This window comes from Gobio gobio (genome assembly GCF_949357685.1).
Source record: "Gobio gobio genome assembly, chromosome: 1".
In the NCBI taxonomy this organism is placed as follows: Eukaryota; Metazoa; Chordata; class Actinopteri; order Cypriniformes; family Gobionidae; genus Gobio; species Gobio gobio.
Window position 1 is genome coordinate 60,857,024 of NC_137097.1, and position 27,039 is coordinate 60,884,062.

The following is a 27,039-nucleotide window of genomic DNA, read 5'->3' on the forward strand; positions in this document are numbered from 1 at the left end:
ATAGTTGGGGTCCCTTCAATAAACTCCCTCCTCGCTTTAATTAGTGAACAAAAAGCCCAGCCTGCTGAGGACTCGGGCTCGGGCGCTGTGTTGGTAATTAAAACTGAAACCACCAAAAGGAGAGGAGGGGAAAGGCTCTATTTTTATCGCACAGGCTGTTTGGTGCTGAGTGCCCATGGAAGGTTTTGCAATAAAGAGTGATAATGAAGGTGTGAGACCTCTGGGGGCCAGCCGGGCGCTCGCTACAATGGTTGCTCTCACACCAGACTGAAATACAGGGAGCAATTAGTGAAGGCAGCACACAGACTGGTCACTGGAGATTAGTTAACACCTCAGGAGCTGCGCTTCAGGACGGGCACATGCTTGTTTTGCTTCCACACCATTTGCTTTTAAAGAATAAACTAACGGCATAATGAAGAGAGACTGTGTTTTTTCGCTTTGAAACAGTATTTCGTGTGAAAGAATCGCTTGGGTCAACAATGCCGTCGCGGGTGGCTATGTTACCATGCTACCACACGTCTCGTCGTAATGCTGTAGGTCTTGGAGATTTCTATCTGGAGTGGTCAAGTTTGCAATCGCTCTTTCGGGATTACGGTCCCGAGGAACATTTTTTGAAGCCCTTTCTCACCGGATGCTCCTAAAATCTATGATGAGCTACAGCTCAGTGCCAGAAACCTTAAGCCCAGTCGCTAATCCAAAAGACATTGTTAATAGAGGCCACATACGAGCTGCTAAGCCAGTATGTTCATAATGTTATATAATTGAAGTCATAAAAAGCCAATTAACTTCACCTTCACTCGCACACACATTTGCAAACCCGCTTAAGGGAGGGCGCGAAGCATATGTAGCCATTGAAACTTGCTGGTTCCGCATCGCTGAGCTTTACCCTTCAGATACCGTCTGTGTGATGGACACGTGTGAGGGGTCATTCTACAAAACCGCTGCCGTTTGTGTTCCTCATATGAACATTTGTGGGAAAATATTTACACCTTCGCTCTTAAAGATAATGGTTCTTTATTGGCATTGATGGTTCCATGAAACCTTTCCATCGCCCAAAAGGGTTTCTCTGTAGTGGAAAATGGCTCTTCAGATTATTAAAATGTTCTTCACACTAAGAAAAAAAAAAACTGTTCACAGAAGGTCTTCTATGGCATCGCTGCAAAAAACTCCTTTGGAACCTTTCTTTTTAAGAGTGGTGAATGTATTCGTCTGTGTCTGCCAAATGTAAACATGTAAATGTAAATTAATGTACGCAATTAAGAGTTGAAGATCTGAATTAAGAGCAAAATTTCATAAAAGTCATTTAAAAAAAGTATGTAATTAATAGAATATGATTTTAGGTAACATGTTACGTTCTTGTTAAACGTTGTTTTATTTACTAGATAACAACAGTAAATTATGCATAATTACAAGCAACTAACCCAAAACCCAACCCTAAAACTAACCCTAACTCCAACTACATGTTAATTACTCAGTACTTATTACACTGTAGAAAGTGAACATGGGTGCAAGTTGGATTACTAGAACTATATGAGTCTATTTACTTGGTATTTCTGCTTTCCTATCTGTAATTGATTATTGTACACTCTTTTAACTTGAACGCATAGAAATTCAGAGGTACTCAAATCTCACTTTCACCCAAAGTATCATTTCCCTTTAAGGACCCCCCCCCCCCCCCCTTTCATAAAGTCAATTAATGTTAATAAGTATTTCTAAAGCAATTTGAGTCTTGTGTGATTGACCTTGTAAAATAAAATGTAATAATTTAAGTTGAGAAAACAACTAAATTGTTCTAGGTGTTACCAATTGAAGTAATATTTTAAAGTTGATCCAACTGTAGGAAAAATTTATACATTTAAGTTGGAATGCAGTGAAAACAAGTTAGACTAATGTAAATAATAGGATTGAATTAACTCAAATAACATAAGTGTGATTGACCTAGTGAAATTAAGGTGATAAAACGTAATAATTTAAGTTGAGAAAACCATTTTTTTTAAGTGTTACCATTTAAGTAATTTTTTAAGTTGATCCAACAGTTCGCTTTTTACGGTGTAGTGTAAAGAGGACACCTTTAACTAAGTGTAACGTACATATATATATTTGTTCTATTAGCAAATATGCAATAATGAAACCAAACACTGCAATGTAAAGCTGTAGCATGCAGCCTTTATTCTTCCCTGCTTTTATTTTTAGATTGTATTTATAACTAATTGTATTTTTATATCACAATATTTTTGAATTTTTTATCAAATTAACTATTCAAAAAATAAATTTGACAATATAAAAATAAATCAAATTAATAGCTGCCATAATGGCATCATTATCCTTTCAAACAGTGAATTCGTATCCCCTTTATCATGTTCCTTCATCCTTATAATGTCATTATAACAGTTTTGGAGTTTTATATTGTTTATGTTTGTAAAATGTCAACTTTGTTACCATGATGTTGCGTAGTAGACAGTTGATTTGAAATTTGTTGATATATCAGCATTAAATTCTCTTTTCTAGAGCACAAAGCTTGCAATGTCAAATTAAACTGTAAAATGGTGTTACTGTCTGAAGGCATAATTATGCACATTATTAATAGAATGATACAAAATATTTAAGATAAAACCACCTTATCAAACTGGTAGAGCCACCTGTTTCATAGAATGACCCAAAGGACGTGTTACTGTGTGCCACCCAGATGCCTGTGGAAGAAAATGAATAAATCCACAAAACTGCACACAAAAAGACACACGCTTTCTCTCTCCCTCTCATCCTCATCTTCCTCCCGCCCGCCACCACGTAATTTTCTCGCAAGAAAGGAATTTTGCCAAAATGTTTGCTTTAAGGAAAATAACAACAGTCAAACGCAATATTGGATCAGTCAAATTCGAGCCATTTAAATTTGAATGCAAGTGAAGTGGAGGAGGCAGCCGTTGTTAAATATGATGCTTGAATGAAAATCTAAACCTTCCAATACCTCTAAGCAATGTACCTCAATGAGATGAATTAACTGTAAATGGCTCCCTCTCTGTGTGAGTGTCTTCCAATTTAAAATCTCATTATTCGTAGAAGATCCAGAACAAGGTGACTCTTAGGATAGATCGAATAAGTGAAGATAATCTTACCGGCCAGTTTTATGCAAATAGGAGATGTATTGAATCAACTAAAAGAAGAATGGCGAATCAAATAAGCTAATAAAGCAAGGTTAGGTTAAAAACTCAGCATGAATTGCGGTTCTGACGGCGAGCACCTCGGCTCTCGGCTTTGTGCCATTGTGTGCCAAGTTGCAAAGTGTATTACGTCTGTCGCTGAAGTTAGACTTCCACTATAGTCCTACATTTAAAGTATTAGGGAAATCTCTGAGTGGAGCCTAGGTTGGATTTAAGTATGTTTTGGCACGAGAGAATCAGGTCCCTCTGGGTTGTTCAAACATTCATTGAACGTGTTTGGAACAGAGAGGTACGTAACGTTGGATGCAATATCCCACTTCGATAACTGCATTAATGAACTTGCAGCAGAACTTGAAGTGGAGGGTCTCATAGCTCAGATAGAGTTCAAGTATATTCACCATTCACGTCATTAATAATTTAAGATTCATTACACAGAAATGTGAAGCTGCATTTTTTTTTTTTTCACCCAGCCTGAATATAAAGCTAAAATATTAAGTGGTGCAATTTGTTCTTGACCCAAAGCGTGAACTGAAGTTACATCATAACCTTCCCTGCAGACAAGGAAAATCATACAAGGCCACATGTTATGAAGTAAGGCAGTTGTTGTATTTATTAACTTGTGAGATTAACCTTGTCTCCATATCCTATGCTATGTATTTAAAGGAATATTCTACATTTCTGAGTTGACAATAATAGTGACCCGTTCCTTGTTTTCTTAAAAAAAGAAATCTTGTGGGAATAGCTTTGTGGTCATTTGGATTTTCATTTTCGGCAGTCAGTTGACCGCAACTTGCATAGACTAATTCAAACTAATTATCAATGTATTTCCACAGAGGGTTGAGATTTGCTATAGCAAGTAAAGTTGAAGTCTTACAGCATTTTTTTTACACTTCAGCTAGCTGTTCAGAGCTTTGGTAATACTGCACAAAGAAGCCTCTGGAGAGACAGTTTTTTCTGTCTTTTTTTTGTACTGTGGATTTACAAGATTTATTGCAAAGACAGCTGTGTGTCAACCACTTTGAGCTCCTGCAGGCCTCCCATCATTCCATATTACAACTCCTTTGAACATTAGTGTACTTCAGTCTGAGCTGCTGACATGCCGTGTGAATCTGAGGATGTAAAATTATACACATTTAAGCACAACTGCTTGGCATTAGGTGCGAGATGAGAGGCTGTAAAGATGCATTGTGGAGTTTGCTGAATATCAAGAGCTGCGTGATTCACCACGGTGTTGAAGGTGCAATGCCGGTGTTTCCTCCTCGCTGATATGCCTGAAACTTATGATCTCTTACCACGCTAACTCATGTCAGTCACAAAGAATGATAGGCTTTATTAAAGTGAACTTTAAGAAAATATTATCTGAAAAACATTACACGAAACTAATCGAAAAATCAGTATAAGGATAATCCCTAAATATAAAGGATAAAAGGATTTTGATGCCATAAGAGATTAAGCTCCTGAATGCCTTTGGAGAACATTGGCATAATGTCATATGATGTCATTTAGGATCCTATCACATCATAGGAGAACATCTCGCACTCCTAATGCCATTGAAAAACATTCAGCATTGGCATTGTAAGAGAACATTTGTAAGCTCCTTTGATATCATAAGAGAACATTATTTCAGTCTCCAATGATCTCATTGGAGAAGATTTTTAAGCTCCTATGACATCATAAGAGAACATGTTTAAGCTCCTATGATGTCATAGGAGAACATTTGTAAGATCCTATGATGCCATAGGCATTTATGCTATAGAACAGGGGTTTTCAAACTTTTTGTGTGTGTGGACCACTATTTGTAATCAAAAAAATTTGCGGACCACCTCATAACACACATAATAAAATATGTCTACACACAGACCTACCTGAATGAATCCGCACCTCTAAATAGACTTACTAGCACTAAAACTATAACTAGTCATCACATCAGTACAACAGGCTTGTTAAAAGAAAGTTTACTGCACACAACGGCTGCCACATATTTAATTTATTTATTCTGGCTCATAGAAGCTCATAGAATCTGGCTCATAGATGCATCCGACTCACTGTCAATCTCTTCATTTTGTAGCTTCTGCCTCTGTCTCTTTTCTCTTCAGAGAACCTGTTGCTATCCACCGATCCATAACAGCACTGAACTTGAACGTCGCGGCTGAGCGCCACTAGCCTATTTTAGTAATCACACAATAACTTGACAATTTAATATAAATGTTATATCAATATAGGCCTACATATTCTTTTTTATGGGAATTTCCTGGTAAAATGAAGGTAAAAAAATATTATTTTATTATATTTTGCCTTTCCACGGACCACCTGCAGTACCCTCACGGACCACTAGTGGTCCGCGGACCACAGTTTGGGAATGACTGCTATAGAACATGTATGCTCATACTGCCATTGAAGAACAATGGCATCATAAGAGAACATTTTTAAGCTCTTATGATGATGTTGTAGAAAGGCATTTTAGGCTCATATGATGTTGTTGAAGAACACAGAAACTCAAACACATTGGTCATATTTAGGGTCCAATTCTTACTATTAAAGGTGCTGTATGTAAGTTTTTGACTGTACTAAACCTTAAAATTACCATAATATATTTACAGATATTTAGGAAATGTGAACGAGTTCACATACTCGTTTGTCTGAAAAACAATCCTACAGCCAGTTATTTTACTTTGAAATGTGCGTTCCGTGTTGGAATATCTGTTTTTGTTTTGGTCTGTGCGATACCGCACGTTGCCAATTTACCCATTAGTATTTGGACACCACAGGTTGCCAGTTGACGGAAAACACGGCGTATTGCTTCCATGGACACAAACAAACTGGGGTGTGTTTCCCGAAAGCATCGTTAGCCAACTATGGTCGCAAGTCCTGTCATTATCAACATAGTTCAACGAGTCTGTTTCCCGAAACCATCGTTCCAACAAATATTCGCAAACGGCATCGCAAAGTTGAGTGGTTGGAACGACAGCTCTCGACCTGTGGTTAGAAGCAGAGTTTCTTGTTTGCAAGACATGTGGACTTAATAAATCCTTATCTTGGGCAAAATCAGCAAGCTGACATTCAGTGCAATCTATATCTATTTTTTCGAATACCTACAAATGTCATTTACATCTTTTAGTTTGTCAAGAGATTTAAAGCAACATTTTGTATGCATGTGCGTACGTGCTCTAGTACGTAAGTATGCTCTAGTATGATTGAATCTGGAAATAAAGGAAAACAACTGACAAAAATTAGAGAATTAGTTGTCAGATGCAATGTTCATAATTTATAGCAAATAATATAGCATTCATTCGATCTCAAATGGAAATAAGTTATTACTCCACCACCTGTCTGACATCATTAACCAACGTGGTTGAATAACAAATTTGCTACAATTCGGTTTCGGGAAACAGTCGTGACTAGCTAGATAATTTCTTCAACGATGCATCGTACTATGGTAGTTCAGCAGCGAGTTACGTCGTTGTTTGGGAAACACCCCAGGGTCAGAGATCACAGATTCTACCCGACCTAAAAAGCCTCGGAGTCAGCATCCATCTAAAAATCTCTATGAATGGAAGCACATTAAAACGCGGATAAATCAACTCATCAACTTACAGTGTGTAACTTGTGTCTTCTTAAATTGGCAACCCGCGTGAGTGTCTGAGGAGGAGGGGGTGGGGCAAACAATATTTTGAATTTGGACTGCAGTACCAATTTCAACCACTAGCTGTAATTCCTACATCAGCAGCTTTAACTATTAACTATGACTTTTGCCTCAATAAACTCCTAATTACTGCTTATTAATAGTTAGTATAATAGTTAATAGTTGTTATGTTTTGGTATTGGTAGGATTAAGTACGGTGGCCCAGTAGTAGTGCACAACATAAGTTCACAACACAACGAAATCAAGCCACAAACAACACAACGAAATCAAGCCACAAACAACACAATGAAATCAAGCCACAACACAACGAAATAATAAAGCCAGAACACAACGAAAAAGCCACAACACAACGGAAATGCTCCCGACCCCTAGGGGGCTCTCAGAGTGCGGTAAAGTTAGTTTTCCTTGCCATTGTTCTATAGATTTGCCAGTCTTACAAATATATAAACACTACGATCAGTTTTAAGTGTGCAATTGTATATCGACATGAAATATAAATTAAAAAACACATATGTGCATTATAGCTGCATATCTATACTTGTGAACGCTTTTACCTGCTACCACGGCACACGATGCTTAAGGGAACGTCTGCCAATTCCACCAAGTTGTTAAAACGAATTGGCTGAAGTTCCCTTAGCATCATGCGCTGTGGTAGCGGGTAAAAGCGTTCTCGAGTATAAATATGCAGCTATAATGCACGTAGGTGTTTTTGAATTTATATTTCATGTCGATATACAATTGCACACTTAAAACTGATCGTAGTGTTTAAATATTTGTAAGACTGGCGAATCTATAGAATAATGCATGGACAACTAACTTTACCGCACTCCGAGAGCCCCCTAGTGGTCGGGAGCATTTCTGTTGTGTTGTGGCCTTTTTGTTGTGTTGTGGCTTTTTCGTTGTGTTGTGGCTTGATTTCGTTGTGTTGTGGCTTTTCCGTTGTGTTGGAACTTGTTTCCGTTGTGTTGTGGCTTTTTCGTTGTGTTGTGGCTTGATTTCTTTGTGTTGTGGCTTGATTTCATTGTGTTGTGGCTTTTTCGTTGTGTTGTGGCTTTTTCCGTTGTGTTGTGGCTTGATTTCATTGTGTTGTGGCTTGATTTCATGATGTTGTGGTTTGATTTCTTTGTGTTGTGGCTTGATTTCATTGTGTTGTGGCTTTTTCGTTGTGTTGTGGCTTGATTCCATTGTGTTGTGGCTTTTTCGTTGTGTTGTGGCTTGATTTCATTGTGTTGTGGCTTTTTCGTTGTGTTGTGGCTTGATTTCATTGTGTTGTGGCTTTTTCGTTGTGTTGTGGCTTGATTCCATTGTGTTGTGGCTTTTTCGTTGTGTTGTGGCTTGATTCCATTGTGTTGTGGCTTTTTCGTTGTGTTGTGGCTTGATTTCATTGTGTTGTGGCTATTTCGTTGTGTTGTGACTTTTTCATTGTGTTATAGCTTGTTTCCATTGTGTTGTGGCTTTTTTGTTGTGTTGTGGCTTGATTTCCTTGTGTTGTGGCTTGATTTCGTTGTGTTGTGGCTTGGTTTCGTTGTGTTGTGAACTTATATATGCTTTTTAAATTTCATTGTGTTGTGCACTACTGGGCCACCGTAATTAAGGGATGTAGAATAAGGTCATGTAGAATTAACAGCCAATATCCTAATACACATGCTAATAAGCAACAGTTAATAGTGAGAATTAGACCCTAAACTAAAGTGTTACCAAAATGTCCAAGTCAATGACCATATTGGACTACATTGACAACACCTTTAATCTCCTACAGAGCAGTAAGAGATGCTGTAGAGAACAATTAAAAGTTCTATGGTTCTAAAAAAAGAAACATGTACTGGTGCTTCAAAAAAAAACTTGTAAGAGCTATAACATATGATTCTTACAACCAATACACTGATGGACCATCAATGTGTCTAAAAGATTTTTTAAGAACCATATAGTACAGTACAGTATACAGTAGCAAGAAATGATTCTTGACAGTAAAAGGGTTCGTTTCTAAACTTAAGATGCTGTAAAGACCCATTAAAAAGTAGGTGCAGAGAGGGGAAGAACCAGCAACATGATTGATTCTTCAAGCCTGTCAGCACATTAGTAGGGATGAAAACAAATCCAGGGTCAGAGTTGTACGGTGGGCCGTGGAGAATCTTCTCTTCCTCTTCCTCCTGCAGTTCCTGCCAGGGAAGGGATCAAAGCTGCGGCAGCGGCTCCATGACTGTGCCGTGCTCCGTCAGCTGAGTGTGTATGTCAGGCGTGATGAAAAGTCATGATTTTATGGGTGAAAATGAGATTTATGAATGTGTTCATTGCAAAATATGTTCTCGTGTATTTGTGAGTTACAGTAGCTGTGAATTTGGCAGAGTGGTTTGGATCTGTGAGGAGAAGCCAAAAACAATGACAGTAACATGGAAGGAATTTGGTTGAAATAATCCTCTCTTTTTTTTTTTTTTTATCTGGCTGCTGCATCCTACAAAACTCAGATTACAAAATGTACAGAGTATGAGCACAACACTCTGCCCCTCTGAATGGCTATCCTGTTTGATTTGGCAGGATATTAATCATTTGTGTCAATAAAAAGCGTAGTGAATGCAAATATCCGGGCTAGCCGTCAATAAGTAACCATGAAACCAGTGCAAATTAACCTCTAAATGTCATGGGAAAACCCAATACCAAATCCATTATCCACTGATAGGTAGAAAATGCTCATATTACTGTTGCTCCAGAGACGGAGGAAGAAAAAAAAAAAAGACCCCTTCAATGCCTCAGAGAAGAGACTTGTTCAGATTCCAGCCTCCAGTCCACTTCACTGCAGCTTTAGAAACTGCTGCTTTCATTTCTTACGTCAACATGATGAAACTATGGGCAAGTGCAAAAAAAACCAGCAGCACAAACACTGCATCACCGATGATTTTGCTCTGTGTACGCTTTTATTGCGGCACTGCAAAAATCATTTTCCTAATCAGTCGTTTTGTCTTGTTTTCCAGTAGAAAATATCCAGACAAAACGAGAAATTTACCAATCATGGGGTTGCACTTTATTTTACAGTACATGCACTGACTTGCATTTACAGTATACTTACTTAAAAAGAACTGGGTAATATAAGTTACTACATGGGTTAGGGTTAGGTTTAGCGATAGGTGTCATTGTAATTACTATTATACAGTCAAACCAAAAATTATTCAGACACCAGTTATATTTTTTTACTAGTGGGTGCACACTATAGTTAATTTACAGTGCGGGGAGAACAGCGGAGATCATGCATTTCCTGTAGTTCTTGACCAGGTTTGCTCACACTGCAGCAGGGATTTTGGCCCACTCCTCCATACAGACCTTCTCCAGATCCTTCAGGTTTCGGGGCTGTCGCTGAGCAATACGGACTTTCAGCTCCCTCCAAAGATTTTCTATTGGGTTCAGGTCTGGAGACTGGCTAGGCCACTCCAGGACCTTGAGAGGCTTCTTACTGAGCTACTCCTTAGTTGCCCTGGCTGTGTGCTTCGGGTTGTTGTCGACATTCACGACCCATCTTCAATGCTCTTACTGAAGGAAGGAGGTTGTTGGCCAAGATTTCGCGATACATGGCCCCATCCATCCTCCCCTCAATATGGTGCAGTCGTCCTTCCTGTCCCCTTTGCAGAAAAGCATCCCCAAATAATGATATTTCCACCTCCATGCTTCACGGTTGGGATGGTGTTCTTGGGGTTGTACTCATCCTTCTTCTTCCTCCAAACACGGCGAGTGAAGTTTAGACCAAAAAGCTCTATTTTTGTCTCATCAGACCACATGACCTTCTCCCTTTCCTCCTCTGGATCATCCAGATGGTCTTTGGCAAACTTCAGATGGGCCTGGACATGCGCTGGCTTGAGCAGGGGGACTTTGCGTGCGCTGCAGGATTTGAATCCATGATGGCGTAGTGTGTTACTAATGGTTTTCTTTGAGATTGTGGTCCCAGCTCTCTTCAGGTCACTGACCAGTTCCTGCCGTGTCGTTCTGGGCTGATCCCTCACCTTCCTAATGATCATTGATGTCCCACAAGGTGAGATCTTGCATGGTGCCCCAGACCAAGGGAGACTGACCATCATCTTGATCTTCCATTTTCTAATAATTGCGCTAACAGTTGTTGCCTTCTCACCAAGCTACTTGCCTATTGTCCTGTAGCCCATCCCAGCCTTGTGCAGGTCTACAGTTTTATCCCTGATGTCCTTACACAGCTCTCTGGTCTTGGCCATTGTGGAGAGGTTGGAGTCTGTTTGATTGAGTGTGTGGACAGGTGTCTTTTTATACAGGTGTCTTTTATACAGGTAACTTAAAGAAAAACTAACAGGTCTGTGAGAGCCGGAATTCTTACTGGTAGGTAGGTGATCAAATACTTATGTCATGCAATAAAATGCAAATTAATGATTTAAAAATAATACAATGTGATTTTCTGGATTTTTGTTTTAGATTCCATCTCTCACAGTTGAAGTGTACCTGATAAAAATGACAGACCTCTGAGGATAGCAAAATAAGAGCCCGATCACACGAAAATGCGTATAAATAAAAAGAGTGTGCAATTTCGTGGAATGTATACGCCAAAATGAGTTTATACGCACTTTATGGCATATTATATGCACTAACCCCCCAACCCAATCCTACCCAAGAGCGTGTCATATACACGCGAAAAACAGCATACCATATGCACGCCAAAACTCATTTTGCCGTATACATTCCACAACATTGCACACTCGTACTATTAATTTGCATGCTCAGTAAACTGTAAAAAGTATAAAGTAAACTGTGACACATTATACCTAAACATTCTTCATACAGTGGACTATCAGTAAAATGTATAAACATTTATTTTGGTATATAAACTATAGCGAATAAACTGTGATAATGTGAGAAAATGTTGAAGGTTTCTGAATACATTTTGGTTTGACTGTAAGTACATAGTATGGACATGGGGAATAGGACTGTAAAGTAAAATGCAAATAGAGTAAGAAAATTCAACTTAACTCACATTATATTCTCCTAAAATAAGTCTTAAAGGGATATTTGACCCTGAGATAAAAATGGACATTTACTCACCTTCATGTAATTCCCAACTCTCATAGATGAGCCAAATAATCATACTCAATTTCAGCAACTTATACATTTCGGTCTGTTTCGTACACAAAGCAATTGTATGACTCCAGAAGACTTGGAAAATAGCACATTTCACACAGAGTGCGTTGTTTATGCATTCAAAAATGTGAAATGCAGGCCAGTGGAATGGAAAAGACGCAAGGTCTCAATGCTCTTTTTACATGCGTAACTACTTTTAAAAGCCTGTTTACTCCAAGGATGATCACTACATTGTTAACTATGAAGTTTTAATAATCATTCTGAATTTAAAGTCACTTCGGTATAACGATAACGGCACAGAGGACCAATATAGAATCACTTTCAGAGTTTTTTTTTCCAGCTGATGAACAATAAAAACATTGATGGCCAATCAGAATCCATCTTGCTTCAACGAGCTCGAGCATTTAAAGCAGTAGACGATGAAACTGCAGCACGAGCTTATAATAAACAGAACATTATTGTGCATTAAGTGTGGAGGTTCATATATAAAACAAAAATGGATGTCTGTAAAGCTGCTTTAAATTCATTTGTATTGTATAAAGCTCTATATAACCAAACTTGATTTGACATAAAAGTTGTGCGGACCACTTTTATGCTGCTTTTGTGTCCTTTTTGAGTCCCAGTTCAATGTAATTTGCATGGCAATGAGCTGCCAGCACAGTCTTCAGAGTATCTTCAATCATGCGCCAGAGAAAAAGAAAGTCACGTGGGTTTGGAACAACATTGAGGTTGAGTAGATGATGGCGGAATTTTAATTTCCGGATAAACTATCCATTTAATGTGCTATGCAATTTTGCCTCTCAAGACCAAACTACTGATTAAGAAATGTATTTATTTGCCGTGCAGTGCCTAGGAGAGCTTTCCCACCGAAACGTGTGTAAAGTTTGGCTGTTATCCTCTACTTTCAGCCCGTTACTCTGGCAGACACCTCTCTAACGTGGAGTCTATTTACGAGCACACCCTCTAATCCATTAAAAGGGATTCATGCGCAAACTAATGTTTCTCTGCATAATTTTAATGGCACAAAGCTCTTCAGTGTTAACCTTACTAGCCAAGCTTTACTATAAAGCAGGTTAGAGCGTTATCCCATCAAGAATATTTTATGGAAATTGTGTAATTTAGAAATCCAGCTAATATTAAAAGTAATGTCACACACCAAGGTCCTAATATTCATAAGCACTTGTTTCACGTGTCTCATTAAGTGTTTATATTGTGTTGCGTCGGTGAACTGAATAACTCCAAAGACTTTGATAAGGTCACTCAGTCTTAAGGGTGTTTGTGCTGTCGCAGTTGTACATTGACTCCGAAACTTTTTGGGATAGCCTAAGCTGCAGTGAGTCAGGACAATGACAGGACATCTTAAAAAGGAAATGTTGATGATAAGCCCTGGGAGAAAAAGAAAGAAAAACAGTGCAAATCCATGTCACTGCTGTTCTCTTCAATGACAATATAAACACAAATGTCAACACTGAGGTGGGCCGGGATGCCTGAGTAAAATGTGACATGGGCGGTCTGGCGTTTGCTGAGCCGCTCGGCTTTGTTATTATCCAGCTGGGTTTCTAGAGACCACTCCATTGGCCATTCCGACTACAGAGGGGTCTCATGTACATATATGCTTTGTTTGGATGCATAAAGCTCAATATTTCCATTGCTGTTTTGGCTCCCGTGCGTCTCGCTGCTCCAAACTTCCAAATTTATTTCTCTGTGACATTTCAAGATTGATCCCTTGTTTCTTCTCTATATGTCTCTTCCCGAGTTATTAAAGACATACGAGTCTCTATTTAAAATGAAGAGGCTGCGTTATGCTCTTTGGAATTATATTTCATTATAGTCCATATGAGAAATTCAGTGTTTGTTTGCGTAGACGGTGAAGCTCTTGAGCAATACAGAATTCTTTTGCATATATTACTCAAGGGTATTACCCAGCAAGCCAAAATATACTTCCTCGCCATTCAAACCGGCTTACTCTCCCTCAGCCACTTAAAGGAATTATGACAGATGAGCTGTTCCAGAACAACATAATTTGTGTGTTTATGTGTGTATTGTCTAAGACATGCAAATTGTTTGCTTCCCATTGGTTTCGTCTGTGTGGTGTAAAAGGCTTCCAGCGCCTGTGCTTTAAAAGCCTCGCCTGGATCGCGCTGTTTCCGTGTTGTCTTTGGCTCACGCGTATGCATTTTTCTTGTGTAGATAACATTGACGAACTTGTTTGCCTTCTCATGATAAGATTCTCTTTGGAGTATTTGGCAAATAAAGAAAATATACTTGATTGTGCCTCAGCATCTCGGTGGCAAGCTTTTCACATTACTTACTAAAGCTTGAGTAAAGAGTATATTATTAGAGCAGATCCATTAATTCCTGCATGTAGACACAGGGCTTGTGCAGAAAACATTGCCAGGTTCATTTGTGCTATTTCTCTAGTTTCGCATTCAGCTCTTTCTGCACAAGTGTCTCTGGCACTGCAGTGAAATGCATCCTGACATTTCACAAATCTATTTGTTATGAGAAAGGTTATTTAGTTTCCTTGTTGCTCGGCTCATTGAACCGCACAGGGGCCACATGCTCAAACCAGACGAGTGTTGTCTAACCACCTCACAAGCTTTTCATATCCCCATTGGCTGCACTTTGAGATGGCTGATTGATATGTTCAAACAAGACACTGGCCATTTGTTGTACTCTTGGCTCATGTGGTACCAAAAAACATAATAGCAGCAGAGCTTCTCTGGTGTTTCATGAAGAATGAAGTAGATCGTCGGCAAGTGGACTAGCTCTTTTAAAACATACAAATAAATCAATAATAAGACATAGATTACGATAAAATACAATAATATAAAATAAAAAGGAATAAATGGCGAAGGGGTGGGGCAGTATCAGAAAAGACAGTATACAGTATTGTTTTTTCTAAAAGATGTATGATGTTTTCCACAAAAATATTAAGCAGCACAACTGTTTGCAACATTGGTAATACTCAGAAATGTTTCTTGAGCACATAAGTAATTATGCTGAAAATTCAGCTTTGCATCACAGGAATAATTACATTTTGATTTTTAAAACCTATCAAAATGGAAAACAGGGATTTTAATCTGTAACTATTTCATTATGTTACTGTTTTTACTGTTTACTGGTTGTATTGGCGAACGTTTACAAGACTTTAATCAAATAAATGAACAAAATGACAGAAAAAGCGGCAGCCCCTCACTGACGACTGCCACGCACACATATAATAAAACGTAAAACGTACACGGTCCTCTCTCGTCCTTCACTGTTGTCGCTCCTCCTTTTATGCATCCGAGCTCCTCCGTGAGACACCGGCCTCGTCCCGTTCTCACAGTCCCTCTGCCTTGCTGCTCTGCCTCTGGTTCTCCTGAGACTGCGCTCTACTCCCTCCCCCCCTCTACTTTCTTGCGGTGTCATGCGATTGTACTGGACGCTCGGTGGACGGCTCGATCCTCCTCCGCCCCCTTGCGGCCGGCAGTGGCTCCTCCGGTTGAGGGCAGCCGGCAGCTATACTTGAGTCCCACGCTCCCTGCTCCTCCCCATCATGGCGGACGGCAGCAGGCTCCGGCCCACGGTAAACGCCGGCAACTCCTCTGTTCCCTCTCGGACGGCATCCACTCCACCTCGACCTAGGGGCACAGCAGCGAGCTGTCTGTCCCACCAGGTCTTCCATCGCTCCAGCACCACTGCCTTGGGCAGCCACTCGCGGCCTTCATTCTTCCGCGCTGCCTGACCTCCTCAGCACCGCAATCCCTGTCAGCAGCGAGGGCTCTTCGACAGCATATCCCTCCTTCCTCCCGGGTTTTCGCCACCAATGTAAGATGGTTCGTTGTTATGGGAAGAAGGAGGCGGAAACCGGTGAACATTCAACACACTTCAATCAATTGGCAGCCCCTCACGGACGACTGCAAAACGTAAATAAAACACAACATAAAGCCCAGGCCTGGGGCCTATACCATGAAGCCGGCTAGCCAGATATGTTTAAGCTTAGTTTGTGCCAATCCTGGGTTTTAGGTACCATTAAAGTGGTTTGGCTTGGTTTGGTGTTCATCTCCATAGTAACTTACACTCCACGGCTAACCTGCTCCAGGGCAGGTTATGTTCTGGATAAGAGATCTCAAACTGAAATTAGACCAATCAGCTGTGAGCAAAGTGACACACCTCTGATGCAATGAAGTCACTCCCCCTGTTTCTACTCCAAATTAAAGGTCACTACATAGCAAACGGTTTTAAAGACTAAAGTGTCTGGCTTTTAACAATGCTTATTTATTATAATAATAATTTTGAATGACTTAGATATCATTTAACCCTCAGAGCCCGACAGCATCGCCCACGGCGTCACACGGCACCTCCGATAAATATCTATATTATTTCATGAAACTTTTATCGATTTTCTTACCGTTTTTTCCAGCAGAAAGCTAACGAGCTAGCCATCACGGGGGTGTCTTTGGTGTCTTTGTAGCCTTTACAGAAGGTTTTCTATCCAGCCTGGAACATGTGCATCTTTTTGGAGTTGTTCAGCAATAAATCAAAACACTTACATCCAAGATATATCCACTTGATGTCCATAATTTATACATTTTCCGTCATTTTTGCCGCTAGCGCGATGCTAGCTGCCATTTGGATGAGGGTTTGACCAATGACAGGCTGATCCGTCATCCACGTTGGTGTGCGTCATTACGCATGAACCACAGCTCTGTTATTGTGAAGAGAGAGAGAGACGCACGGCTAGTGTTGAGGATAGAGAGAGAGAGACGCGCTGCAGTTTTTAGTAGTTTTGTGGAGAAAGTTTGAGGAAAAAGTTTTGAGAAGAAAGTTGAGGAGAAGTTCTGATAGGAACTTTTTTGAGGCTTGGCACCAGTAAATATCCAAAATCCAAAGAGGCCAAAAGCGCCTGGACTTTTTTTGGAAAAATGTAAATAGTTTGGTTCTGTATAAGTTATCATGTTTATTCCTGAGTTCAGGACTCCAAAGACTTGAACAAACTGTTTTCCAGAGGAAATATGCTTAGCTTTTATTTATTTGTGTGTGTTTTCAATAAATATTGAGTGATTCAATTTCCGTTTTATGTTTTCATTTGTCTTTATGGTCCATAACTTATTTTACATTCAGGTGACATCAATGCAACACAAATATACTGACAGTGCAACTTGTCTTGAAAAAAAAAGAGGTGTGTCAATTGTCTGTGCACAACAGGGTGATGTTTTACAAGCTTTTTTAGTAAAATAACACCAGGCGGAAAATTAATTGTATAAAACCCTTAGGTCTTAAAGGGTTAAGTAATTATTATACCCGTAATCGATGATACATGTATCATTTAGTTTAATCAATCATTAATAGGCACATAGTTAAAATTTATATAAATAGCCTATATACAGGTCATACAAATAAGCTTTAAATCAATAAATAAAGCTATAAAATGGACTACATGTGAGTTTAAATGTTCAATTATCTTTATCACTAAACTAACTTTATAACTTTTTCTTGCACTGACTAAATAAGATTTTCTTAAAATTGTCCACTTTCATAGACAGTCTCTTTTCTTCTTCCTGTGTAAAATTGTTTAAATTCTTATATTTTCAATCTTGTAATATTCTGCAGAAGGGAGAAATCAATCTCACTGCTTCTCTCGCGAGAAGATGTCAGTTTCACTGATCACATCGTGTGATTGGCTGTTCACTACTGATGTCACAGCTAAAATCCTAAACTCAGGATCAAAGCCTGAGTTAACAGAGAAAGCTGATGATCAGCATCATGGGACCAACAAAGCCTGAATAGATTGGTTTGGTTTTGTCAACTCGAAACTTATCCTGTAACCCTGAGTTTGTTAAACTACCATCATGATACAGGCCCCAGGTCCTTGCTCGTTCTTCACTGTTGTCGCTCCTCCTTTTATGTGTCCGAACTCCTCCGTGAGACACAAGGCCGGTGCATGCCGCAACTGGCGCTCATTATCACTCACGACCAGCCTCGTCCCGTTCTTATGGTCCCTCTGCCACACTGATTATTCCTAGGGATTCGGTAATCTTGGATTTAAAATTATAAAATAAAAATGTAACTACATATGATTCATTTTCTAAATACCCCACATCATTAGGCATGTGTAAAGCCTCAAACAAATCATATTTTCCCACCTCATTCATTAAAGACCTTTTATTATTATTATTTTATTTTTCTTTCTTTTTTTCAGATTTAAACATCTTTATTCTCAACCCCGTAACGGACAAAACTTGTTATAAAACAAACATTTACCTACTCATGTGTCCCTCATAACAATTTAATAACTACAAATGTAACATGATCATATTCACATTTTCATGGGACGGAGTTTAAAAAAATACTTTGGTAACTGGTATCTTTATTTTGGTATCTTTGGTATCTTTATTTTTGTAAAAAACAAATTTCAATTTAACGTTTATCTAAAACCGCAATTTTTATTGTGCTAGTCCTTAACATGTCAGGTGATAATAACTAATCAGTTCCCTTTTTCCCCTCAAAAATATGAATGTGACAAGGTTTAAAACAGTGTGACGGTGTTGAGACATTGGTCTTCAATTTTATATTTTCAATTCTCTCTCTCTCTCTCTCTCTCTCTCTCTCTCTCTCTCTCTCTCTCTCTCTCTCTCTCTCTCTCTCTCTCTCTCTCTCTCTCTCTCTCTCTCTCCTCTCTCTCTCTCTCTCTCTCCTCTCTCTCTCTCTCTCTCTCTCTCTCTCTCTCTCTCTCTCTCTCTCTCTCTCTGTCTCTCTCTCTGTCTCTCTCTCATTTTGTGCCCTTCTTTCTGGTCAACATATATTCTATTGTACATTATTTGTTATTGTTATTATTAAAATTATTCATAAATGAAGTGGAAAACCTCAACCCTGTCACAGGTTTTCAACCCTGAAACAATGAGAAATATACAGATATGTGACAGGGTGAATGTTATGGGTTGAGGTTTTTTGCTCAAAATGGCCACAATGTGTAGTGTAAGAGAGTAGACAATATATGGCAGCAATGAAACACATTGAGTATACTTATGGATTAAAATATATATATTTTTTAACATATAATACGTCTCAAAAACATGAATAGAAAGTATGAAACTACTTACATCTTCCTCACCACTGTAAAAGAGACCTAAATTATGTCATTTCTGGTAAACTACATCATATATGGGTGGAGCCTAAATTAATTATAATGGGCGTAGAAAGGTTGGTGTGACCGGTTTGAGGGACATAGCTTATAGTCTGTATTTATAACATATAATAAGAAAGTAACACAAATAAATACTTAATGTACAATACTGCCAAAATTATAGACACTGCACATTTTGTTAAATATTTTCTAAGTACAAAGTGCCTTAGGGACATGACAAAATGCTTGGTGCAAAATAAAATGATTTTTTTTATAAAAAATATTCAAATGCAATAATGCTATTTTTTTCTGTATTTATTATAATGGACATACCAGCTTTAACATTTCATTTGGTGAACCACCACTTTAAAAAGTCTGGGGGACTGAAATTTTACAGAATACCAGGAATTACTATTTTACTGTATTTTAGATCAAATAAATGCAGCCATGGGAGCATAATTTTGGATACAAATTTCTGATTCCAAACTTTGAATGGTAATGCAACTGGTGTAAATAATATAATAGTTGTTATTATTCTTAAATATTCTATAAAAAAGCACTAACATTGAAAGAGTGCACAAATTGGTCAATAGATTAAAGGGTACATAACACACACAGTTTCTGCCAATCTCATGTTAATCCTGAGTATCTGTAGAGTAGTACACTGTTAGACATTTATAAGAGATTTTACAGTAACTTACTGGCAACACTGTTGCCAGTAAGTTACTGTATTTGAGATTTACAGTACAATAACCGCATTTCAGTTTACAGTAACTACATGTTACTGTAATTTTGTAATACAGTACCGTTACTGTAAACCTTGGTTAACAGTGCATTAATCCTAATCCTATTCAATCATTAATACTTACTGAATTACATTAATTCTTACATTAATCTATCCTACAGAAGTAATCCAAACAGACACAAATTATTATGAAATATAAAATTCTTTATTTAAAACATTTTAAGTGCTTTAACTTAAACATGTAAATGTGTGGAAAAAGTTCACTTTAAAACATCCTCAAATCAAATCTTATTTTCAGAAAATCATGTATAAAAGTAATCAGAGTGCATTCGATATCACTTATTTTACATGTTATTTACATTTACATTTATGCATTTGGCAGACATTTTTATCCAAAGCGACTTGCATTGCATTCAAGATACACATTTTACATTTTGTCAGTTCTTGCTTTCCCTGGGAATTGAACCCATGACCTTGCTAGCGCCCCACACTATTGTTTGAGCTACAATTTTAAAAACTCTGCAGAAAATAGTTGTTAGAATACTATAAATAGTTGGTTGAAGAATACTGTAACTTTGGTGCAAAATACACATATACATGAATAAAATATAAACAAAGAGCAAATTAATTCTGAAACAAGTTATCACAACACAACACAAACACAAGTTTAATGTCTGTACCGATCTGTGCCATCTTCCACATTGGATGATTTCAAACAGGAACCAGGATTCTGCTCCATTATGGCAAGAAGTCCCACTAGATAAGAATGATATGAAGTTAGTCATACAATTTGAGTAGGCCTATACACAAACTTTTTACACTGTTGGAATTTAATAAAAAAAATAATAATCCCATTACAATTCATCATAATGGTAAAATAGTATTTTATACACAGTTAACACTGAGGTACACCTAACTAAACGTATGCTGTCTAGTCTAATCCAGTCCTGCAATGCCTTCATGAAGATGTGAAATGAAATGTTCAGTTTTTGTTTTAGCTGGTGATTCAATGTTATGAATATTTTGAAGAATGTACTTTGTAGTTATGCTGAACCTGATTGCATATTAGAGAGGTGTCTCTGTTTTTTAGCTTAACAAAATTTATATTGAGTAAAAAACTAAAGAAAACTGTCAGTACATAATAGTAGCAGCAGCACAAACCAGGGCTCTGAACCGGTTCAAGGAACGAAAACGAAAACCGGAAATGAACGAAATTTTAAGAGGAACAAAAACGAAAACGAAATCAAAATCAATTTGAATCGTTCTGAACAGAAACGTTAATTTGAAATTACCATTAACCGGTTAATAACGTTATTTTATCGTTCTCTTTAATATTTTAATTTGGCAGTGACCAATCATGAATAGAGTAGGCTAGTAGCTACAGCATGTGACGTTGACGGATCAAGCGTGAGTGAAATGCCCGCGCAGCAGTCATCTATGAATCTACCGGTACGCAAGTCAGTGCAGAGCGTATTAAATGGTATATTGCATTAAATGATCAAGCTTTATTAGCTGACTGAATTTGATTATGTGATGCAAGGACGTGTTGCGCAGTGTTTGCTTTGAAATTAGCAGTTGACGGTGCATTAAAAGAGCAATGGTTATCCAGTTTATTTATTCTTTATTCATGCAATTTTTAAAACAAGTCGTATTGAAAAAAAGTTATGTACAAAGAATGTTATCACTCTTCTGAAAATAATTTGGCATAAGAGGGCCACTTTAGATTGTCTAACGCTCCATTAAAACAGGTCCGCTGTTTATGCTTTGTAATTAATGCATGTATTTCTGGTTTTAAAAATGTTATGAAATAAATATTCAAGTTTAATTACCATGCGTTATATTATTATTGAGTGAAAATAAGTCTATTTATACATATTTGTTTAAAGTATAGGCTAAATTAAAATAACGTTATTAACCGGTATTTTTTCAAATCAAACCGTTTTCGGAACAGTAATGTTTAATGAGGAACGCAAAAACGGAAACACTATAATATCGATTCTGCTCGGAGTGAACCCATTGATATTTTTTTCCGTTTTTAAGCCCTGGCACAAACTACATGCTCCAAAAAAGTAATATTACTGAATCACCTCAACATGATTTCACAAACTATTTAATCAAAAACAACAATGTAACCTTTTATTGCAGGATGGATTACATGTATACTGCATTAGCTTTAGTTAGGTATCCTCAAACTTAATGCTACATTCACACGGGGCGCCGGCGTTAACGCTTCTCATTTACTTTGAATGGGTGACGTCATGCGTTGCTGAACTGAATTGTGGGTTCCGTCGCGTCGCTTCACTCACGTTGCAAGCGGCAGAAGTTGAAAGGTGTGTTCGACATCAGCTGTGGCCGGATGCAACCAATCGGCGAGAGTAGCCACAGGCGGGGAGGAGCTGCAAACGGAGACGTGAAGTCTGACACTTTCTGCTTCCCGCAGTGACGCTCTCGCTGTGTTTGCATACTTTATCAGCTGAAGTGAAATAAATGCAATATTTGTCAATACACAGATGTTTCAGAGACATTTTTTGTCATGTAATACTTTATGCACTGCTTAATACAGCGTGTGTTTGTACAAGAATTAAGTTAACATACAAGCCTACACTATCAAAGAAGTGGGGTCTACGTTTTTCATTAGTTTTATTTTGATAAACATGACAATATAACATTGCGACTACATGAAAAGAGGTTTAACTGTTATAAAAAACAGATTTGTGCGCATTAGAGGAACTGAAGGTTTTAGAATGAACATGAAACACATGTGATCGCTGTCATGCGGAGAATCTGGCCAATCGTGGAACAGCTGTGTCATCATCAAAGTCTGTGCAATCGCTCTAGAGAAACTGCACCAGCTGTATTAGCAGACTGCTCTCGAATTGCTCTCGCGGTGCTTTGATGCCATTGTCACTGTGACGTGGAGTCGGCGCTGTCTCAGGTAGACAAAGTTTCTAACCGGCATGACGCCCTGTGTGAATGCAGCGTAAGTGTCTGTGTACATTACATATCCTATTAAAAAAGTGTCTCACCAAGTCCAAGTTTTTCCATTCAAACTCCATTAGGTGGCGAAGGAAGGATGACACTCTGTTGTTGATTACAGTTGTCTTCCTGTTAACAACTTCCCCGGTCTTCCGACTCACTCCGGTTTTGGTGGTGCATCTTGTTCCCTCCTCTGGGGTTTTCCTCACGAAAAAAACTTTAAGCAAGAGAAAAAATTAATTTTAGATTTCTTCACCTTTAGTGCCTTTGCTTTAAATGTTTTTGGTTACACTTTAGAATAATGGTCCGTCATTAAACGGATAGTTCACTGTTAAAAAAGTAAATTCTGTCATTTACTCGCCCTCAAGTTGTTCTAAACCTTTTAAAGAATGTTTGTCACCAGACAATTTTGAGGCACCATTCACTTCCATAGTAGGAAAAAATTACTATAGAAGTGAATGGTGCCTCAATCTGTTAGGTTACAAACATTCTTCATCTTCTTTTGTGTTCAGAAATGTATTCAGGTTTGCACGTGAGCAACATTATTCTAAAGTTTTGTCATGTTTTTTTTTTGGAATTTTTTTTTTAAATTAAATTTCATCTGCCAAAATCATCCAAAAATTGTCCAGGACTGCTTAAATTCCAGAAAATAAAATTATATTCTGTCAGTCCTGGACAAACACAGTTTGGGATTATTTTAGTATAATAAAATTTATGAAAAAACATGGTACATGGCTAGTTACAGCTATAAAAAAAAGTGGAAAAACTAAATAATTTAGTGATTCAGTTAAACAGACCCGACTAAAACATACAAGAAACACATTGAATTAACAGTAATATGTGGAGAAACAAAGAGGGGTAACGTTACTTACCGTTGTATGAGTTCCAGTGTCGCACAGCACAGGCGGGCTCCTGGTATTCATATCTAAAGTGTAAAATAAATCGTGTCAATCCAAATGTAAAATTTGAGAAAAAAACAAAAAAGTGTCCAGTGACCAACGTTAACTACACGCTGACAGATAATATCTCATTAGCCAAGTTACTTGACTTAATGTTAATGTAAACTTTGCTTGTTAACAACGTTATTTTCGCAACTATTGGCCAACCTTAATTTACTAACGCTAACTAACGTCGTCCTAATGTAAGCTTAATATGCTCGATAAACAAATCTTAATTTTATATTTTTAAAAATAAAACGTTAGGTTTACTTCAGTTTTAGCACCAAAGCTGAAGCAAATGATAACCTAACGTTATGTAAAGTAACGTTATATGTTAACTGTCCGAGTTGTGAGCTCTCTCCTCGGGCTAAACTTACGACGCCTAATCTAATTCAATAAACTCTTTTTTTTCTTCCTTTTTTTATAAAACGTTAGGTTTACCTCAGTTTTAGCACCAAAGCTGAAGCAAATGATAACCTAACGTTATGTAAAGTATGTTGTCCGTGCCGTGAGCTCTCTCCTCGGGCAAAACTTACGACACTGCACTGGTTCCTAATCTAATTCAATAAACTCATTTTTTAAAATAAAACGTTAGGATTCATTTACCTCAGTTTTTAGCACCAAAGCTGAAGCAAATGATAGCCTAAAGTTATGTAAAGTAACTTATGTTGTCCGGTCCGTGCCGTGAACTCTCTCCTCGGGCATAACTTACGACGCTGCACTGGTTCCTAATCTAATTCAATAAACTCATTTTTTTAATAAAACGTTAGGTTTACCTCAGTTTTTAGCACCAATGCTGACAAGCTAAAATTGGGGTGCAGACAACCGCGGCTAGTACAAATCACACTTACCTTGCTTGTTTGCCGTTCTCACGGGGGATGAAAAAATCTTCGCAGGGTGTCCGGACACAGCTCATATGTTCTCTGGAACCGTGAGCTCTCTCCTCGGGTGAAACTTTCAACGCTGCACTGATGGTTCCTAATATAAATCTTAAGCAAATCCTGTCGATCCCAATTGTGCCAAAGAGGCCGTTGTGGTAAATACAGTATTATACTTTATTTTTTAAAAATACAGGAAATCCCTGTATTTGGTGTTTGACGTCATAGAAAATTCCCATGATGCAACGGGAATTACAGTTATTTACTGTAAAGAGAATTTACAGTATTATACTGGGTGATATATAGTAAATAACTGTACAAATTACAGAAATGTCTAACAGTGTATTGCATCCTTCATATCTCCGAAGATCCACTGCATCCACTGTTCCCTTAACACTGATATTTGGGAAGCTGAACAAGGTCATCTTTCCCTCACAATCAGAAACACACTTCTTTAGTGACATTGATTTTGTTGTCTAAAAACAAAATGACAGCGCTGCCGACGGCTTCCGTGACCCGAACGAAGCTCGTTGATGGCCGTGCTCTTGCTCTCGCTCTCGCTCTGGTTGACGTGTGTGCATGCGCTCATCCGGGAGGAATGCCCATACAAGGAATTCCGCCCTTTATGACATCATACAGGACCAAACAAAACAAAAAAGTTCAGAAACTTGTTCGAATCCTGAAGGCCCAGAAATACTCCATTATACGTCAAACCTGTTTTCTGACATTTTGCCCCCCCCCCCCCCCACACCCCCTAATTTAGGTTAATTAGCAAAAATTGTATTAGCCAATTTTATTAAAACAGTTAAGATCAAGACAGCAGTCTTGAATAATTATGTCAGTGGGTCTAATGACATTTGGGGTGTCAGGTGGTCCGCTCTTTTATTCTAATGTTGAAGTGATCCACCACCTGAAAAACTTTGAGAACCATTGCAGTAAAGTAAAGTTTTCAGCTTCTGGACATGTTGGATTTATCATGGAGCCCCTGTGGCGGGAACGGTCAGAAGTGGGGATATTTAACACTGGGAGGGATTTCTCCCTTTGAGAGTGCTAATTACTAACTGAGGACAACTCTGTCCCCATCACTCACTCTGTCACTCAATATTAATACGGCCGCTCATTGATGTCTGGCGAGCTGTCTAGACATCACCTGAGCCATTAATCAGAGTTGTGTTAAAGCAGAAACGCATCTAACTATACAGGCCACCGATAGATAACTAGAACAAGTCTCCATAGCACAACCAATGACTGACTAATACAGCCCCGATCAGCCCTCTTAAAGTCCTGTGTTAACATTTTAAATCTACGGGCTCATAAAAGGTGAGTGCAAGGAAACGTTGCACTAGCATTTCCCCAAATCACACACTCCTTGATTTGCAATTCCAAAAAATCTGGTACATAAATAGAGCTTCACGGCCACGGCGTGAAACCAACTAAAAAACCTTGAATAGATTGTGAATTTTAAAGTCAAGATCAAATGAAAATCGCACAAAGGAGGCAGCAAGTGGAATTGAAAGTGTGATACAGAAGAGGGGGGTGTGGATAAATACAGGATTAGACTCCGCAGGCCTGGTTCCCACAGATTGCCTGAAACGGGGGTTACAGATTTAAAGCAGGTACTGGCTGTTGACAGATTCAGTTGTGCGCACCCCCCCATTTTCTGCATGTCTTACACATTAAAGCAGACCCATGTCAAAACCTGTTTACATGTAATCAAAAGGACTGTAACATGTTCTAGTCTGGTGTGCCACACACGGGATGATGTGACAGTTCGACTCTCTTTGTTTCTGGATGGGTTGCGCCGACAAGGACTGACGGTGCTGACAGAGCTCATTTTGTTCTCATTTTATCAAGATTTTCTAAACAAATGCAAGCTCCTGTTTTGAGTTTTCACACTTTTTCTGGAACTCTGTCATTTCTTTACATACTATAACAGGTTAGGGCTGGCTTTCCTGTGCGTCAGCAAGTTTAGCAGCTCCGTGTTTAATGGGATAAGGAGGGACATGTGGCTCACGTCAATCCCAGGCCAATTGAGTGTTTTTAATGCAATTTGTGGACTAGCCTCTGCTAGTAGGATTTGTTCCATACTGTTAGATGTGGAGTCAATTACACAGTATCTCTGGAGTGAATTTAGAGGAATTGCTCATCTTGCTATAAAGATACTTATGACTAGTATTGAATATGTGAGCCTGGCATGGCAGTCTGAAGTATCTACTTCAAACTGTTTGTAGGAGAGACCGGGGACTGTTGTAACATCTTCACATCAGTTTTGTGCTATGACTAATATAAGAATATCATATAAACTCTGTCTGCTAGTTTAGAAATATATTACGTACGTCTTCCTAAACTGTGTAAATTAATGTCAGAAACACATGAACATCAGTTCAAATTTTGTGCATGAATTTGATTGATTCCTTTACCATCACCTGTCGCCATTACTCATCCTTATTTAATAAATACATACAAAAATTAAAATATATAACAAACAATTCAAAACTGTAAAGC